Source organism: Neovison vison, chromosome 1, assembly GCF_020171115.1.
Source record: "Neovison vison isolate M4711 chromosome 1, ASM_NN_V1, whole genome shotgun sequence".
NCBI classification, from domain to species: domain Eukaryota; kingdom Metazoa; phylum Chordata; class Mammalia; order Carnivora; family Mustelidae; genus Neogale; species Neogale vison.
The window spans coordinates 172845887-172867126 of NC_058091.1; the positions used below are offsets into that span (position 1 = coordinate 172845887).

Here is a 21240-nt window from a genome sequence, read left to right on the forward strand (position 1 = left end):
TTCAAAAGAAAAGAAAGGGCTTATGAATTGGAAGGACCTTTAGAAAGAGTGAGAGAACATCCAATTCAAACATGTTATCACTCATGCATTTATCAGTCACACATTTACTCAACACTGCATCTGAATGTGCCAAGAACTATGCTGGGAACACAAAGACAGAATCTGTCTTCCCAAGGTTCACAGTGCAGCAGATAAGATGAGAAAAAAATAACCTGTTTTCCCTGTTTCACAGTCAATTCTCAGTTTCCTATGCAACCACCTCTCAAATGACATATTCAGATGGACTAAAAGTAACGCAGCCAACATACATAGAGATGCCAGATGGGATGAGAAGAGAAGAGATAAAAGTACAATGGAAAGTCAGCAGTAGAAAAGTCAAATTCAACAATGTATCAGAAAATACTATTCTATCTCATGTTTTGTCAACAAAACAATCCTACTTAAAACTTATAGTACCATTTAGAAATAAGTGAAATTTTTTAAGGTACAGAGAAGGAAGGAATTAATCATGCTTGGTGGAGGTCTTCATGAAATTAGGCAATGGAGGCTTCAGACAAGAGGTGATGATAACAACTCTTGTTAAGTATAAGAATCCCAGGGCGCCTGGGTGGCTCAGTGGGTTAAGCCGCTGCCTTCAGCTCAGGTCATGATCTCAGGGTCCTGGGATCGAGTCCTGTATCAGGCTCTCTGCTCAGCAGGGAGCCTGCTTCTCTCTCTCTCTCTGCCTGCCTCTCCATCTACTTGTGATTTCTCTCTGTCAAATAAATAAATAAAATCTTTAAAAAAAAAAAAAAAAGAATCCCAGGTGTACCAGAAGGAAAAGGACATTCTAAAGACAGAAGAGAAATGCACAGCTTGGGAGAATACAAAGATGTTGTATTCAGGAAATATAAAAATCAACAGATTTGAATGAAACCTAAAGCATATCATGGGGCACTGTGTGGCACAGTTGATTAAGCATATGAATCTTGGTCCCAGCTCAGGTCACGATGTCAGGGTCCTGAGATGGAGCCCCAAATTTAGCTCCTGCTGGAAATTGTCTCTCCTTCCCTCTGCACTCCTGTGTTTTCTCTCTCTCTCTCTCAAATGCATTTTTTTTTTCAAATGCATTTTTTAAAACAGATAAAGCACATCAGGTGCAAAACTTTGGTGACAGGTGACACTGCCAAGAAAGTGGCCACATTAGGCACTATCTGCACAGGAATTTATGTATTGCTCAGAAGGCAACAGAGGGCTATTCAAGCAAAGCATGATATTAACTCTCTCCAAACCTCAGTTTTCTCTTTTATAAAATAAAGGTAAAAGACAATTTTTTTTATTATTTATTTATTTATTTATTTGACAGAGAGAAATCACAAGTAGATGGAGAGGCAGGCAGAGAGAAAGAGGGAAGCAGGCTCCCTGCTGAGCAGAGAGCCCGATGCGGGACTCGATCCCAGGACCCTGAGATCATGACCTGAGCCGAAGGCAGCGGCTTAACCCACTGAGCCACCCAGGCGCCCCGGTAAAAGACAATTTTAAAAAAACTGATATTATATACTAGATTCCCTATTTTTGCTGATGAAGGTAAGGTAGTTATACTTGACCTGGCCAGTTAAAGGGAACTTGGTTTCTTCCTGTTTCAGACAAACTATTTCAGATTGACTTTTTCATTCACTTCAAAGCTCAAAGTCAACACCTGGAATGCTTGCTCCCTTCTCAGAGCATCTTCTCTCCCTTTTCTCTTTCTGAAGATGCTTTGGGTACAGAGAGGAGTTCTCATTTGCTCTTAAAAGAACTAGGCAGTGGGCTTCCAGGTGCACATGTCATCCATATTTGTGGGGATTAATGAAGTCTTTTGTTCTTGAACTTTGGAACTCAGGATCCCTTTCATATTAAAAGCTGAGAAACCCCAAAAGTTTTGGGGGTTATGTGGAATGTACTGTTTATGTGGGTTATATTGCTTATATGTTCATATGGATCATCTCTTGATTATTTACCATAAGTGAAAACAGAAAAACAAGTTAACTGCACATTGATTTCAAAATAAAAATTCATTGCATTTTAACACAAATCATTTTCTCATGAAAAACAAGCACTGCCCCCCCAAATAATGAGTGGTAAGGGTGGAGCTGCCTCACTTTTTACAAAGCTCTTTAATGTCTAGACATCTGGATCCATAGAATATAGTTGGATTGTCATAAATACTTGTGTATTCAATCCAGTGATATGTCTTAGTTGAAATATTTAAAGAAAATCCAGCCTTGTACACTTATTTTACTGGAAAAGGAAGGAATATTCTAACAGTATTTCCACAAAATTATGGTTATTCTTTTTTAATATTACAACAAAAACCAACACAATGAGTAAGAGCATCTTAAAAATAAATATTACCCGAGTAATCAGGAAGCTTATTAATGAATTCATTTGCACTCCCTTTGTACTCAAGTTTACCTTTCAATTTGCACAGGTCTTCTATTCATGCATAATTTTGTAACATCTCTTGGAAAATATCGGCTGAAAATACTCCCTATGTTGACACATTTCATTATACAGCATCAAAAAATTGTTCATTAATATCACGACTGATCTTATGAGAAATATCAGTCAAGGCAGCAATTAAGTTTTTCACATGTATCAGTTTTCTGCTGTTGCCATAAATCACCACTTGCTTATGATCTCAGAGTATGTTTTCAGAACTCCAGATGGACCTAGATAGTTTTTCTACTCTGAGTCTTGCAAGGGTACAGTCAAGATATTAACCAGCCTAGTCTCTTATCTGGAGGCCAGAGGGAGAATCTGCTTCCAGGATCATTCGGGTTGCCACAAGAATTTGATTCCACGTGGCTGTAGGTCTCTGGTTCCTGGTTCCTCAAATAGTGTCAGTCAGGAAGGCTCTCAGCTCCCTAAGGAGCCCTGCATTTCTAGCCATGATGCTCTCTCCATCCCCATAAATGCAACATCATGTTACTCACTCATACTTTGAAGCTCTCTGACCTCCTCTTCTGTAACGTCTCTTTTGCTTTTAGATAGAGAAAGTACCCTGCTTAAAAGGCTTATGTGATTTGCCCCACCAGGAAAATCCAGAATAATCTCTCTCTTTTAAGGTGAGTAACCTTAATTTTATTTCCAAAGTTCATTTTGTCATGTAACTTCAAGTATCCAGGAGTTGAGGGCCTGGACCTTTTAAGGTGAAGGGTTATTATTTAGTCTACCTTGCCAAATTTCTAGTTTTTCCTTGAAAACTCTTATTTTGCTACCAAAAACAAAGACACTGTTTTTTTTTCTTGAAATGACAAGCAGTCTTTGTTAATATTCAAGCCAAGTTTAAATAATCATCCTGTCTCTATAGTTGTTCTTTTAAGTATAAACAGTGATCCTTTAAAAACAAAACAAAACAGTGATCCTGGGGGATTAAAAAAAAAAAAAAAGAGCTAGTTTAGCTCACAACTCAAAAAAGCACCCAAGTGGTTTTCCTTGACACAACCATCATAACTTATTACATAGTATTTTATGCATATTTTCCATTTTGTCACACAGAATAATAAAATAGATGTATACTCAAGGATTGAGATAAAAAAATCATCAATTTTTACTACTTTGTCAAGGATGTTCTTAAGTAACATTGCCATTTTTTAAATTGAAGTGTATGGCCAGCAAAGCATACAATGATTTCTGTGACTTGGTGTCACTGCTCTGACTCATGCTAATGCACCAGGAGTTTTGGCCAATATTGCTTGTGTACCATCTATGCAAATATCAAAAAATATCTTACAATTATAAAAAATAGATTTGACTTTGCAAATTGCCTAAAACAATCTCAGGGACTCCCGGGTATGCAAAACATACTTTGATAACCACTAATCCCCAAAACTCTTTTTTTTTTTTCAACAAACTATATGTTTGGCTTTGGTACAAAATTGGCCCTGAAATCTAAGTAACTTAATATATTAAAGGCTATTTATCACTTATAAAATATCCATTCCTGGCATGGGTGCTTCACCAGGAGAGAGCTCTTTTCCATATAGTGATAAAATGTTCTTGGACTCTCTTTGAATTATCTATTGTATTGTTGTTCTGTTTTTGAAGGCTCTTCGCACTAACTGGGCTCTGTTGGAGGCTTCTCACTTGAGGTTTCCCATATAGAGGCAGAAAGAAACTGGCCAAAGCTGCAGGTATCTTTAAGCGATCAACTGAGCTAGACAACCAGCTCAGCTCCCTCATATCATAGGACGAAGGCTCTTGGATGACTGGGGCTATTGAGTACTTATATTTAGCTTTCTTTTATGGCTGAGCATCTCATGACATTGATTTTGGAGATTCCCAGATGGCTGTCCCAAGAATAAGTGTTTCAAGAAACAGTAAGAAAAATTTGCCTGCCTCTTGAAGCCTGGATATGAAGACTGACTCATTACTTACACCATGTTAGGATGCCCAAAGCACTCACAGAATCTGACCTGATTCAATGGGGAGAAAGATATAATCAGGAAATTTGTGGTCACCTTTTCCCCTTTAGCGCTTGATTGAATCCTGAGAAATACTATGATCTACCACATTGTTTTGAGTATACGTACTTGGGGGTAGTCACCCTAGTTTGGTCCCTGGTTCACCCTATTGCTAAACTTGTCTATCAGAGCATCCAACTTAAATCTGCTTTTGAAGTTTATGGTCCCTGTTGGATTTCACTATTACGAACTATTACGAACCTTTGAAGCTCCCATGTTTAAAACTTCGGGTCTCTTCCTAATGACTGTTTTTTCAGCTTCTTTTATTCCTGCGTCCAGGATATTAGGATACCTCTAGATCTCCTACAGGCCTAATAGCAGCTAAATAAATTTTAATACATTTACACCATTTATGATAAGGTTCTTCCTTAATGGGTTATACTTTGGGGGGGCAATATACTGGGAAGAGCAAAACAACTCATACTCTCTAGGAACCTTCCCCTGCAAGCCTCACCAGGTATTTCTATTACCCCTACCCTTGTAATTTGACCTGAGAGTTTGGAGAAGTGCAAGGACACTCATGTCCAGCCACTTGAATTTCTATTTTTCTTTGGCTTTACCTCTCAGTGACAACAGGTCTTTCTACTTTCCTCTTGTCTTAAAATAATATCCCTTAAAGCCATTCCCCTCTGCAATCCAGTTTTACCGCAACTAGTTCTCCATAGGTGATAGGAAATACTTATAATTTAGAAGGGGGAAAAAATTCGTTCTCAATGAAGTCTAGGTTTCCAGGATAATTTTTCACTATTATAATTCAGGAATGCCCTATTTGTTCTACTTCACAAACTATATCATGCAAGCCAAATCTAGTCTGTGCACCAAACTGAATCAGTTATTGAATGGTCCAAAAGCTAAGAACAGATTTTATATTTTTTAAAGGTTTTTTTTTTAAATTTATTTGAGAGATGTCTCTCTCAAGCACACAAGGAACAGGGAGAGGGGCAGAGGGAGAAGGGAGAAGCAGACTCCCTACTGAGCAAGGAGCCCGATCTGGGGCTCAGTTCCAGGACACTTAACCTATTGAGCCACCCAGGAGTCCCAGATTTTAGATTTTAAAAGTACTGTTAAAACAAATACATACAGGAGGAGTCAAGATGGTGGAGAAGTAGCAGGCTGAGACTACTTCAGCTAGCGGGAGATCAGCTAGAGAGCTTATCTAAAGATTGCACACACCTACAAATCCAACAGCAGATCGAAAAGAAGAAGAACAGCAATTCTAGAAACAGAAAATCAACCACTTTCTGAAAGGTAGGACTGGCGGAGAAGTGAATCCAAAGCAATGGGAAGATAGACCGCAGAGGGAGGGGCTGGCTCCCGGCAAGCGGCGGAGCAACGGAGCACAAAATCAGGACTTTTATTTTTTTTTTTTAATTTTTATTTATTTATTTGACAGAGAGAGATCACAAGTAGGCAGAGAGGCAAGCAAAGAGAGGAGGAAGCAGGCTCCCTGCTGTGCGGAGAGCCCGATGTGGGCCTTAATCCAAGGACCCTGAGATCATGACCTGAGCCGAAGGCAGAGGCTTTAACCCACTGAGCCACCCAGGTGCCCAATCAGGACTTTTAAAAGTCTGTTCCACTGAGGGACATCGCTCCAGAGGCTAAACCAGGGTGAAGCCCACGCGAGGTCAGCATGGCCTCAGGTCCCGCAGGGTCACAGAAGGATCGGGGGTGTCTGAGTGTCGCAGAGCTTGCAGGTATTAGAACAGAGAAGCCGGCTACAGAGACAGAGCCGAGAAGTGAGCTCCCAGCTCGGGGTTACCTTGAACAGGTTGCAGGCTCGGTGAGCTCGGAGCATGGCCAGAGGCCACGGAAACAGGAGTAATTGGGCGCGGTTCTCTGAGGGCACACTGAGGAGTGGGGCCCCAGGCTCTCGGCTCCTCCAGGCAGGAGACCCGGAGGCCACCATTTTCATTCCGGTCCTCCAGAACTCTATGGAAAGCGCTCAGGGAACAAAAGCTCCTGAAAGCAAACCCGAGCAGATTACTCAACCTGGCCCATGGTAAGGTAGTGCAATTCCGCCTGGGGCAAAGACATTGAGAATCACTACAACAGGCCCCTCCCCCAGAAGATCAACAAGAAATCCAGTCAGGACCAAGTTCACCTACCAAGGAGTGCAGTTTCAATACCAAGGAGAGCAGCAGAATTCCAGAGGAGAATAAAGCAAAGCACGGAACTCATGGCTTTCTCCCCATGATTCTTTAGTCCTGCAGTTGATTTAATTTTTTTTTCTTTTTCAATTTTTTTTCTCTTCTTCTGCTAATTTTTTTAACTTTTACCCTTTTTAATGTCCTTTAACTAGTTTATCTAATATATATATATATATATATATATTTCTTTTTTATACTTTTTCTTTATTTGTTTTCTTTTTTTAATTGTTTCTTTTTTTGATTTTTTTTTTCTTTCTTTTGAACCTGTTTTTATCCCCTTTCTCCCACCTCACGATTTGGGATCTCTTCTGATTTGGTTAAAGCATATTTTCCTGGGGTTCTTGCACCCTTTCAGTATTTTACTTGTTCCTTCATATACTCTTATCTGGACAAATGACAAGGCGGAAAAAATTCACCACAAAAAAAAAGAACAAGAGGCAGTACCAAAGGCTAGGGACCTAATCAATACAGACATTGGTAATATGTCAGATCTAGAATTCAGAATGACGATTCTCAAGGTTCTAGCCGGGCTTGAAAAAGGCATGGAAGATATTAGAGAAACCCTCTCGGGAGATATAAAAGCCCTTTCTGGAGAAATAAAAGAACTAAAATCTAACCAAGTTGAAATCAAAAAAAGCTATTAATGAGGTGCAATCAAAAATGGAGGCTCTCACTGCTAGGATAAATGAGGCAGAAGAAAGAATTAGCAATATAGAAGACCAAATGACAGAGAATAAAGAAGCTGAGCAAAAGAGGGACAAACAGCTACTGGACCACGAGGGGAGAATTCGAAAGATAAGTGACACCATAAGACAAAACAACATTAGAGTAATTGGGATTCCAGAAGAAGAAGAGAGAGGGGAGCAGAAGGTATACTGAAAAGAATTATTGGAGAGAATTTCCCCAATATGATAAAGGGAACAAGCATCAAAATCCAGGAGGTGCAGAGAACCCCCCTCAAAATCAATAAGAATAGGTCCACACCCTGTCACCGAATGGTAAAATTTACAAGTCTTAGTGACAAAAAGAAAATCCTGAAAGCAGCCCGGGAAAAGAAGTCTGTAACATACAATGGTAAATATATTAGATTGGCAGCAGACTTAGCCACAGAGACGTGGCAGGCCAGAAAGAGCTGGCATGATATATTCAGAGCACTAAACAAGAAAAACATGCAGCCAAGAATACTATATCCAGCTAGGCTATCACTGAAAATAGAAGGAGAGATTAAAATCTTCCAGGACAAACGAAAACTGAAAGAACTTGCAAACACCAAACCAGCCCTACAGGAAATATTGAAAGGGGTCCTCTAAGCAAAGAGAGAGCCTACAAGTGGTAGATCAGAAAGGAACAGAGACAATATATAAGAACAGTCACCTTACAGGCAATACAATGGCATTATTCACATCTTTGAATAGTTACCCTGAATTTTAATGGGCTAAATGCCCCAATCAAAAGACACAAGGTATCAGAATGGATTAAAAAACAAAACCTATCTATATGTTGCCTACGAGAAACTCATGTTAAACCCAAAGACACCTCCAGATTTAAAGTGAGGGGGTGGAAAACAATTTACCATGCTAATGGACATCAGAAGAAAGCAGGAGTGGCAATCCTTATATCAGATCAATTAGATTTTAAGCCAAAGACTATAATAAGAGATGAGGAAGGACACTATATCATACTCAAAGGGTCTGTCCAACAAGAAGATCTAACAATTTTAAATGTCTATGCCCCCAACGTGGGAGCAGCCAACTATATAAACCGATTAATAACAAAATCAAAGAAACACATCAACAATAATACAATAATAGTAGGGGACTTTAACACTCCCCTCACTGAAATGGACAGATCATCCAAGCAAAAGATCAACAAGGAAATAAAGGCCTTAAATGACACACTGGACCAGATGGACATCACAGATATATTCAGAACATTTCATCCCATAGTAACAGAATACACATTCTTTTCTAGTGCACATGGAACATTCTCCAGAATAGATCACATCCTCGGTCCTAACTCAGGTCTCAACCGGTATCAAAAGATTGGGATCGGGGCACCTGGGTGGCTCAGTGGGTTAAGCCGCTGCCTTCGGCTCAGGTCATGATCTCAGGATCCTGGGATCGAGTCCCACATCGGGCTCTGTGCTCAGCAGGGAGCCTGCTTCCTCCTCTCTCTCTCTCTCTGCCTGCCTCTCTGCCTACTTGTGATCTCTCTCTGTCAAATAAATAAATAAAATCTTAAAAAAAAAAAAAGATTGGGATCATTCTCTGCATATTATCAGACCACAATGCTCTGAAGCTAGAACTCAATCACAAGAGGAAATGTGGAAAGAACCCAAATACATGGAGACTAAACAGCATCCTTCGAAAGAATGAATGGGTCAACCAGGAAATTAAAGAAGAATTGAAAAAATTCATGGAAACAAATGATAATGAAAACACAACAGTTCGAAATCTGTGGGACACAACAAAGGCATTCCTGAGAGGAAAATATATAGCGGTACAAGCCTTTCTCAAGAAACAAGAAAGGTCTCAGGTACACAACATAACCCTACACTTAAAGGAGCTAGAGAAAGAATAAGAAAGAAACCCTAAACCCAGCAGGAAAAGAGAAATCATAAAGATCAGAGCAGATATCAATGAAGTAGAAACCAAAAAAACAATAGCATAAATTAACGAAACTAGGAGCTGGTTCTTTGAGAGAATTAATAAGATTGATAAAGCCCTGGCCAGACTTATCAAAAAGAAAAGAGAAAGGACCCAAATAAATAAAATCATGAATGAAAGAGGAGAGATTACAACTAACACCAAAGAAATACAGACCATTATAGGAACATACAATGAGCAACTCTACGCCAACAAATTTGACAATCTGGGAGAAATGGATGCATTCCTAGAGACATATAAACTACCACAACTGAACCAGGAAGAAATAGAAAGCCTGACCAGGCCCATAACCAGTAAGGAGATTGAAACAGCCATCAAAAATCTCCAAACAAACAAAAGCCCAGGGCCAGACGGCTTCCCGGGGGAATTCTACCAAACATATAAAGAAGAGCTAATTCCTATTCTCCTGAAACTGTTCCAAAAAATAGAAATAGAAGGAAAACTTCCAAACTCATTTTATGAGGCCAACATCACCTCGATCCCAAAACCAGACAAGGATCCCAACAAAAAAGAGAACTACAGACCAATATCCTTGATGAACACAGATGTGAAAATTCTCACCAAAATACTAGCCAATAGGATTCAATAGTATATTAAAAGGATCATTCACCACAACCAAGTGGGATTTATTCCAGGGCTACAAGGTTGGTTTAACATCCACAAATCAATCAATGTGATACAACACATCAATAAAAGAAAGAACAAGAACCATATGATACTCTCAATAGATGCTGAAAAAGCATTTGACAAAGTACAGCATCCCTTCCTCATCAAAACTCTTCAAAGTGTAGGGATAGAGGGCGCATACCTCAATATTATCAAAGCCATCTATGAAAAACCCACCACAAATATCATTCTCAATGGAGAAAAACTGAAAGCTTTTCCGCTAAGGTCAGGAACATGGCAGGGATGTCCATTATCACCACTGCTATTCAACATAGTACTAGAAGTCCTAGCCTCAGCAATCAGACAACAAAAGGAAATTAAAGGCATCCAAATTGGCAAAGAAGAAGTCAAATAATCACTCTTCGTAGTTGATATGATACTCTATGTGGAAAACCCAAAAGACTCCACTCCAAAACTGCTAGAACTTGTACAGGAATTCAGTAAAGTGTCAGGATTATAAAATCAATGCACAGAAATCAGTTGCATTTCTCTACACCAACAACAAGACAGAAGAAAGAGAAATTAAGGAGTCAATCCCATTTACAATTGGACCCAAACCATAAGATACCTAGGAATAAACCTAACCAAAGAGGCTAAGAATCTATACTCAGAAAACTATAAAGTACTCATGAAAGAAATTGAGAAAGATATAAAGAAATGGAAAAATGTTCCATATGCTCCTGGATTGGAAGAATAAATATTGTGAAAATGTCTATGCTACCTAAAGCAATCTACACATTTAATGCAATTCCTATCAAAGTACCATCCATCTTTTTCAAAGAAATGGAACAAATAATCCTAAAATTTATATGGAACCAGAAAAGACCTCGAATAGCCAAAGGAATATTGAAAAAGAAAGCCAAAGTTGGTGGCATCACAATTCCGGACTTCAAGCTCTATTACAAAGCCATCATCATCAAGACAGCATGGTACTGGCACAAAAACAGACACATAGATCAATGGAACAGAATAGAGAGCCCAGAAATAGACCCTCAACTCTATGGTCAACTAATCTTCGACAAAGCAGGAACGAATGTCCAATGGAAAAAAGACAGCCTCTTCAATAAATGGTGTTGGGAAAATTGGACAGCCACATGCAGAAAAATGAAATTGGACCATTTCCTTACACCACACACGAAAATAGACTCAAAATGGATGAAGGACCTCAATTTGAGCAAGGAATCCATCAAAATCCTTGAGGAGAACATAGGCAGCAACCTCTCCGACCTCAGCCACAGCAGCATCTTCCTAGGAACATCGCCAAAGGCAAGGGAAGCAAGGACAAAAATGAACTATTGGGCTTTTATCTAGATCAAAAGCTTTTGCACAGCAAAGGAAACAGTTAACAAAACCAAAAGACAACTGACAGAATGGGAGAAGATATTTGCAAATGACGTATCAGATAAAGGGCTAGTGTCCAAAATCTATAAAGAACTTAGCAAACTCAACACCCAAAGAACAAATAATCCAATCAAGAAATGGCAGAGGACATGAACAAACATTTCTGCAAAGAAGACATCCAGATGGCCAACAGACACATGAAAAAGTGCTCCATACCACTCGGCATCAGGGAAATACAAATCAAAACCACAATGAGATATCACCTCACACCAGTCAGAATGGCTAAAATTAACAAGTCAGGAAATGACAGATGCTGGCGAGGATGCGGAGAAAGGGGAACCCTCCTACACTGTTGGTGGGAATGCAAGCTGGTGCAACCACTCTGGAAAACAGCATGGAGGTTCCTCAAAATGTTGAAAATAGAACTACCCTATGACCCAGCAATTGCGCTACTGGATATTTATCCTAAAGATACATCGTAGTGATCCGAAGGGGCACGTGGTGCACCCGAATGTTTATAGCAGCAATGTCCACAATAGCCAAACTATGGAAAGAACCTAGATGTCCATCAACAGATGAATGGATAAAGAAGAGGTGGTATATATACACAATGAAATACTATGTAGCCATCAAAAGAAATGAAATCTTGCCATTTGCGACGACGTGGATGGGACTAGAGGGTATCATGCTTAGTGAAATAAGTCAAGCGGAGAAAAACAACTATCATAAGATCTCCCTGATATGAGGAAGCGGTGATGCAACATGGGGGCTTAAGGGGGTAGGGGAAGAATAAATGAAACAAGATGGGATTGGGTGGGAGACAAACCATAAGTGACTCTTAATCTCATAAAACAAACTGAGGGTTGCTGGGGGTAAGGGGGTTGGGGGAAATGGAGGTTGGGGTTATGGACATTGGGGAGGGTATGTGCTATGGTTAGTGTTGTGAAGTGTGTAATCCTGGTGATTCACATACCTGTACCCCCAGGGATAAAAATATATGTTTATAAAAAATAAAAAATTAAAAAAATACACACAAATGATCAAAGAAACAAGCACACAAAGCACAACAAAGAAGAATATGAGACAGACATGGTGTTTGATTCACAGAGCTTATAATATTCATTATGGTACTTCACTGAAAAAGGTTTAACAACCCCTGTTCTGTACGGCATCTTCTCTCCTCCAGAACTGATAATTGCCTTTGCTGAAGTGCATGGAGAGACACAGTGAGGCTTAGTACCTCAATTTCACTAAATCAGTTTAACTTTTTCTTAAAAAAAATTCCCATTTTTTGCATAAGATCTATTTAGATATCTGATATTCATTGAGTGTTCAGTAAATTCTTATTCCTATCCAGCCCTCTTCTCCTCAATCAAGATGTTCAGACAAGAATGTATGTGATTTAACTAATTAGAGAGATGAAAACACTGATGTTTTAGAAGCTTATTGTATTTAACTGTTTAAATGGACCCATTTAAAAGGAGAAAATGAGAAATTTGTTTAGAGACAAGTTGAGCTTGATGTCCCTTCTAATGACTTCTAAGGGAATTATTTTAAAACTATGGATGCATTTGGGGAGGGTATGTGCTATGGTGAGTGCTGTGAAATGTGTAAGCCTGTTGATTCACAGACTTGTACCCCTGGGGCAAGTAATACATTATATGTTAATATAAAAAATTTTAAAAATTAAAAAAATATAGATGCAATTTGAAGAAAAGATTGGGTGCTAAACAGATCAAAGTGCTTCTCATTCAGGCAAATATATGACAAGAAGAACCATGAGAGTAGAGGAGTCAAATCACTAAAAAGGAAATCAGGAACAATAAGTGAGAATACTGGAGGCTAATATTACTGGTATAGACTAGTAATACAGGAGACAACAAACATATTTAAGAGTCAGAGAAAGGCCAGTGAGTGATGGAGCAATAGAATCAAGTACAGCTCTCTCAGGATGCCAAGGAAATAATGAAGAAAGTGATACCCGAAGAATTTAAGCAATTTCCCCAAGACTCCCCTGCTAGATTTTGCAGAATCAATATTCCAAATATCAAACCTAATGGCTTCCCACTACTAAATGCTTGACACACCTTCCTCCCAAACCAACTTGTATTAGTTTCCCATTTCTACTCTAACAAATTACATTTGAACCTTCAACAACACAGGTTTGAATTACGTAAGTTCAGTTATATGTGGATTTTCTTCCCAATAAGTTCATTGGAAACATTTTTGGAGATTTCTGACAATTTTAAACAATTGGCAGACAAACCATGTAGCCCAAAAATAAAAAAAAAAAAAATTAGGAGAAAGTTAAATATATGTAGATAGCAGTGTATTTTATCATTAACTACCATGCAGTATGCACAAATCAATTATAAAAAACTAAAATGTATCCCAAGTTAGACACACAAACATAAATGCAGTTGAGAGAAATGTAAACACAGGTTAAACCTGCAGTATTAAATGAGAACTGCATAAAATTAACTAGTACATACTGTGCTACTGTAACAATTTTGTAGCCTCTCCCATTGCTGTTGCAGTGAGTTCAAGTGTTGGGAATATCTCCTTTAAATATGTGTGATGCTAATCATCTCCCTCGGAGGAGTCTCTCCAAAAAATTGCTCATCACAGTAAAAAGGGATCTCTCGAAGTTCTATTAGTTTTTAAATTTAGGCAAAGTCAAAAAGTTGGTTGCAGATTTTCAGCAGTGTGGAGGTCAGAACCTCTAACCTCCAAGTTGTTCACGATCAACTGTAAATATATTTTCTTACAATCCTGGAGACCAGAAGTCTGGACTGGGTCTCACTGGACTAAATCCAGGGTGTCAGGAGGAGGGGTTCATTTCAAGGCTCTAAGGAAAAACCTGTTTCCCTGCCTTTTCTAGCATCTAGAGACTGTCTACAGTCTTTACCTCCTAGTGACATTCCATTCTCAAAGGCAGCAATGGTCGATTGAGTCTGTCTCCAAGGGTATCACTCTACTCTGGCTGGTACTTTAACTTTTGCTTCCCCCTTCCACATTTGAAGGAATTATGTAATTAGATTGGACCCACACAGAATATCCAAAATAATCTCCCTATTTGAAGGTCAGTCAATTAGCAACTGAAATTGCATTTGCAACCAAATCCCCCTTTGCCATGTAAGCTACCATATTCATGGTTCCTGGGATAGGGATATAGAAGTCTTTGGGAGCCCCTGTTACTACCACTCTATTGAAATTCAAATTGCTTCCCACTCTTTAAGAATTCCATCTCAAAAGTGAGAGTTACTTCTGTTTTCAGTCAGTTACTAAATTATGACAAGGCTTCTTTCATTCACTTAGGCATCATTTAAGTACACATAGAGTGACATCAGGGTTCAGGATAATATTTTTGAGGAATAAACTATAGTGCTTATCTTCAAGAAGCCTGCTGATTCAATTTGATATACTTCTTGTTTTTCTTCCTTTATCTTTATCATTATGCCTGAATTAAAGTAACATTTCACTCTTTCTCTTCTGTCTTTTATTCCCTCATCCTTCACATGTAGCAGCTGAATTTATGTGAATAGAATAGCCTGTGTCTCGGGTTTTTAAGTACCTGCTCCTTTATTTCAGCATTCACGTCTTCTCTTATAAAGGGTATATCCATATGTGCAGACTGTTCATAAGATGTCTGGTCTAAGAGAGACCTTTCAGCTTTCTAGCCATTATTCTCTTCAATGTAGATAAGAACTCAAATGTATCTTCTTTTACTGTTTCTACATCAAATACCTTTCCTGGCATCTCATTCCTGATCTACAAGCAACCCATATAGATGATAACACTGCTTCATTTTGCTACCTCCCTGTTCAAAAGTACTTCATTTATCAAGCATATCCAATACCAGTCTTGTAAGTCCAAGCCCACACTCTACTAACGGGACCGCTTTGCCTATGAATTATCTCTATGATTGTGATGGTGTCTCCTTCTGCTGCTGGAAATCCGTCATTTACGTTCTGATCATATCACCCCCATTCCAACATTGAAGCCACATGTTCCTGCAGTACTTCCTGAAGTACTTCTCCCCTTCTGTTCCTTTGTACAATCATTTTTATACCTTATACCTGGGGCTCTTCTACAAACCCTCCTTCAATATCTTTCACCTGATGATGCAGTTTTTCACCTTTTGACCTCACTTTTTGACCTCCCATAGAAGGGACTATCATTTTCATGCAGCCTACTACAAGACAACCCTAGTCAAAAAACACAGAAACCCTAAATTTTAAAGCAGCTTGTCAGTGGCCAGTGGTTAAAAGAACAGGGAAGGAGAGGAAGACACTGTGACATTACCCATAAACCACCAATAAACATCACAACCCAATTTTAGAAAACTGAACAAAAAATCAGAATCAATAAATACTGTATTTGGAATGCTATTCCCTATATTTATTCCTCTCATCATTAAGCACCTATAAACTCAGGCATACCAACAATGTATTTCACTTTTCCAAAGTAAGTCATGCCTTTTACCTGTATGCTAAACTTGAACTTTCACACATGTTGGGCATGTATTAATTGAGAATCATACATTCAACTTAGTTGGACAGAACTGAACATTTTATTGAGAGTTTTAGAAGTTTAGTACCTCATGACAGAACAATTTTTTAAAATAATGCAAAATTCATACTTCAGCCAAAGCACGGCCAAACCATGTTTATGTCCAAAAACATTTTTACTGATGAGTCAACTCCCAGCCAAAGTGAATTTATGTCCCAAAGTACTTTCCACTGATGAGACAGTTAAATATTGTAATGAAATTTTGCCACCTTAGTAAAACAAAACAAGACAGTAATAAATACAAAGAAAACAAATTGAATTTAAAAATCCAATGCCTACTTTAAAAAACTGACAAGCAAGAAAGCAAGCAAAAGTATCAACTCCAAGAACAAAAGTGTACAGAACAAGTGAACCATTCAATTTTCTTTATGGCTCTGTGGTCTGGTTTGACCCACTGATGTCATGCTTCATTTCTTGAAGAAGTCAGTCACCATCACATCTGCTTAATTCTCACCATCAAATGACTTCACAATACTTCCAATCCTAAGGTCTTAGCCTATTGATTATCTTCCTGAATTCTAATCTTAAAGGAATGTCATAAATGCATTCCTCCCAAAAGAGAAAGCATGCAAGGAGACAAGAGATTCTCTTGAAGATTAGACCTCATGGCTGTCCTCTTACTTCTCCTAAGTATCAACAGTGGTAGCATTTAAAAGTATTTGAGGACTTGATCTGGAATAATGCAATCTCTCTCAATAATAATAATAATTGTATGTCTCAACATGTAAGCAGAATAAAAAAATGCCACAGTGCTCCATATTGCACAGTATTGCTGAGTCACTGAGGAGGTGACAGGACACTGCTGTAAGCAACAACATGTTCATCACTCCAAAATTTAAAACAAAATAAAGCAAAGAACAAAAAACCAAAAGGGAGCTGTTGTACATGGAATCACTCTGCTGGTAAGAGGTTGCAAATGAAGCACAAACGTGAGAAGCACCAGCGAGGCTTTGAGATACAAAGGGTGATACTTCTACAATTCTTCACACCACACAAAAGTTACTGCACATAGAGATGGATTGTGTATCAGATAATTAGAACAGGAATTCATAAAGTATTGTGTAAATATCACTGTCTTTTAGGAATGTATTGTATCTCATAAATCACACTATTTGAGATGTACTAAAATAAAATGCAAAAACATGACAATTAAAATGTTGCCTTTCTAAACACTTTTTTAAAATTTTAATACATGGAAAATTCTTCTGTTGGTGAAGCACATGCTCCTTTGGAAATACTTTCACATTCCTTTTGTTTTCTTTTTCTATTTTTTATTTCATTTCCTTATTATGTTCAGTTAGCCAGCATATAATATATATATATATATATATATATATATATATATATTCCCCCCCATCTACTAGGGAACATCTCATTGGGAGATGCCCAATTCTCACAACTGGTGGCCAGATTGTCGTGTAGACATTTTCTTTAGAGCATCTTCCCACCACTCTCCTTTAATTCCTCTTCCAAAATTCAAAAGGTCTTAGAGAAAGAAAAAGGTTACAAAAAGACAGTTCTTAAGGCTAAGTATATAAAATTGGTTGCTTTATTTAAACACAATAATTAATACGTCTAAAGTCTAACAAAAATCAGAAATCAGCCTACCGCGAAAGTTCTTTGTGTGTAAAGCACTATGTCTATGGGAGTAGTTTTTAGCCTTTCTTCATCCAGCCTTGGATGTATCCATAACTAAAATGGAATATTAATAGAGAAGATGAGGTTTGACAGTGATCATTGGAAAAGGTAGGAGAGATAAAAGCTAGTATCTAGGAATCATCTCCAACAAACCTGCACTATGCTGGTGGACTCCAATAGCACTGGGCCAGATGCTTCTACTGTATGAGGGCCATGATCATTGGAAAGTGACTGCCATTTAATCTGAGGCCTCCCATGTTATGGGACCATGAAAGAAAAATGATAGCAAATTTTCCATTTTTGTATTTTTTGCTAAGATAAACTGTCTTGCTTTCTTGGTGTAGCCAAGTGCCCACAGTGCTAGGTGTACCTGACCCCATCTAGGTGAACTAGGGTGAAATCAATGACAAGTGATATGCAAGAGTATTTAAAAGGTGAGAAAGTATTGATATATTAATCCAAGAAATAAAAATGTAGCTAGAAGGCTTGCTTGGCTGTCTCTTAACTTTTAAGAGAAGTTAAAAGTGAGGAAAAAAGATTGCTTTAGCAGTTATACTTCAAAGAAAAGATAGTTTCAGACCTTAAAGCTTTGGTGAACTTTGTTCCATTCCTTTTGTTCTCTATTTGTTACTTTTGTTCTCTATTTGTTACTACTAGCGAACACCATTGAAAAAGAAACAAAAACACCCTCAAAATTATGTTCATTCTTAGCTTCTATATGGAAGAAAACTTTCTATCATTTGATTTTAGATAGCTATGATAAAAAAACAGCTGGTGTTTTCTACAGCGGGAGCAATTCCTATGGTGGTCAACAAGTGGGACCAAGAAACACCCCAGGAAGCCATCCCTAAACCCATAAGGAATTCCACAGGTGAGTTTTCCAGAAGACCCCTCTTTAGTAAATCCAGACATATCTCAATACAGCTCTAAGTAGAGAGTGTAATGAAGATCACAAGACAGGTAAGGGTCAAGTCTCACATGGGGCTGGCACCTGCCCACATCCTCCTGGGAATGGTCAACTCTTAAGGAGCTACCCAGTCAGTGAAAACCAAACTCTATCCAAACCACATTTTCAAATTCTATTGCAAGACCTCAGCCTGAAACTAACAAACCATAACTTCTGGGGAAAAGACTCAGTAATCTCTGTTTTAAAGGACCCCCAATGATCCTGGTAATCAACTAGTATTTTAAAGATAATTAACTCTTGATTACTTAGACTAGTGTGAATTTTTTGCAAGCATTGAGAAGGATTGACTAGATTCATACAATTTTATGTTTTTGAATGTTTAATAGAATTCAGTAGTGAAACCACAAAGGTCCTAGGCTTTTCTTTGATGGGAGATTTTTTGAATAGTGATTCAATCTCCATACCAGTTATAGATCCACTTAGTCATTCCCTATCTTCATGACTTTGTGTTGGTACACTGTATAATTCTAGCAATTTATCCATTTTTTTCTGGATTAGCCAAAACAGTTCCTTAGCCTATAATTTCTTATAAACCTTCTGATTTCTGCGTTATCAGTTGTAATGTTCTTTAATTTCTGATTTATTTAAGTCTTCTCTTCATGTCACCTAGTTTAGGCTAGGGTTTGTCCATCTTGTCTTTTCAAAAAAATAATTTAATTGATTTTTTCTGTTGTTTTTCTATTTTCTATTTCATTTACTTTTGCCCTTATTTTTATTTTCTCCCTTCCACTAACTTTGGGCTTGGTTTATTAATCCTTTTCTACCTTCTTCAAGTGTAAATTTAGTCTGTTTATTTGAGATTGGTCTTCTTTATTTTTTTAAAGATTTTATTTATTTATTTGACACACAGAAATAGAGAGAGACAGCTAGAGAGGGAACATAAGCAGGGGGAGTGGGAGAGGGAGTAACAGGCTTCCCGCTGAGTAGGGAGCCTGACTTGGGATCCTGACTTGAGCTGAAGGCAGACGCTTAATGACTGAGCCACCCAGGCACCCCTGAGATCTTTCTTCTTTAAAGTACTCATTTGTCACTTTTAATGTCCCTCTGTATCTGATTTTGCTGCATCCAGTAAGTTGTAGTATCTTTATTCATTTTCATTTGTCTTCAGGTATTTTGCAATTTCCTTTTTAATAATTTTTTTCCTTTGACCCAATAACTGTTCAAGAATATATTGTCTCATTTACACATTTTTGTGAATTTTCCAGATTTCCTTCTGCTCTTGATTTGTTATTTTATTCCATTGTGGTCAAAAAAGACAGATGTTATAACTTTAATCTTAAATTCATTGAGATTTGTTTTGTGAAGTAAAACACAAATTCTTTCCCAGAGGAAGAATCATGTATACTTCAGAAGAATGTGTATTCTGTGGCTTTAGGTTGAAATGTTCTTTATATGTCTTTAGTCCCATTTTTGTTAGCTCACTCTATGGTGAGCCATGAAGGGAAGTTATGGAATCTTCCAGGCCAACCTATTATCTGTGTTCTCCCCTAAGATGCTACATTGTAATGGACCCATCAAGTGCCAAGACCAGCAGAACTGACATCAGTCCTCTGCAGAGACCCCTTGGGAAAGCTGGGGAACCAGAGATACAAAGCAATGCCAACCCTCCTCTGGGAGAAACTAGGAGCCACAAAGTCTCCTTCTGATCCTGTGGCATTTACCTTGGTAAGTGACTGCTAAGAGAGTGCCCACAGCTCCTTACTAGCTTCAGTAAGTCTGGTTTTGTGTATTTCCAGAGTGTAACACTCCTTCATTTGCTTTCCAGATTTCTCAAAGGGATTTTGTCTGCTTAATTATTGTCTGTCGGTGTAAGGATGGCCTGGGGGCTAACTACTTTGTCATTCTGTTGATGTTACTGGATCTAATTAGCTGTTATGTATTTCAATGCCAACAACTTTGAATTGGGATTCATGTTTATAAACATAAACCTGAGGCCTGTTTTGTTTTGTTTTGTTTTCTCATCAAGGAGGAGGAGGTAGCTTCTACATAGCAAAGGAAACAATCAGCAAAACTAAAAGACACCCTAGTGAATATAAGATATTTGCAAATAACTTAGCTGATTAAGGGTTAGTATCCAAAATATATAAAGAACTTCTAAAACTCCATAAGCCATACGTGAATAATAAAGTTAAAAATGGGCAGACGACATGGATAGACATACAGATGGTCAACACACACATGAAAAGATGCTTAACCTCACTTATTATCAGGGAAACACAAATCAAAACTACAATGAGATATCACCACACAGCCATGACAATGGCTAAAATCAACAACACAAGAAAACAACAGGTTATAGTGAGACTGCAGGGAAAGGGGAAACCTCTTGTGCTATTGGTGGGAATGCAAGTTGGTTCAGCCACTCTAGAAAACAGTACAGAGGTTCAAATAAATAAATAAATAAACAAACAAACAAACAAATAAACAAACAAACAAATAAATAAATAAATAAAACAGTATGGATTTTCCTCATAAAGTTCAAAATCGGGTTCCTGGGCGGCTCAGTTGGTTAAGCGTCTGCCTTCAGCTCAGATCACGTTTTTGGAGTCTTGGAATCTAGGCCTGCTTCGGGCTTCCTGCTCAGCAGGGAGTCTGTTTCTACCCTTCCCACTGCTCATGCTCTCATTCTTTCTATCGAATAAATAAATAAAATATTTTTGTAAAACATATTAAAAATGGGATTACCCTCCATGATCCAACTATGACCCTACTATGAATTTACCCAAAGAATACAAAAATATTAATGGAAAGGATACATG

At 38.1% G+C, this 21240-nt stretch overlaps 1 long non-coding RNA gene across 1 annotated transcript in view; it reads left to right on the forward strand.

Annotated features, from left to right (window-relative positions):
- The window catches only part of LOC122916212, a 137626-nt gene extending 117209 nt beyond the window's left edge, over positions 1-20417 (forward strand). Inside the window, exons 3-6 of the long non-coding RNA XR_006386144.1 lie at positions 3009-3086; positions 18302-18385; positions 19974-20146; positions 20247-20417. This is a non-coding gene — a long non-coding RNA (uncharacterized LOC122916212). The remainder of the gene's footprint in view (positions 1-3008; positions 3087-18301; positions 18386-19973; positions 20147-20246) is intronic.
- Positions 20418-21240: the final 823 nt, after the last annotated feature.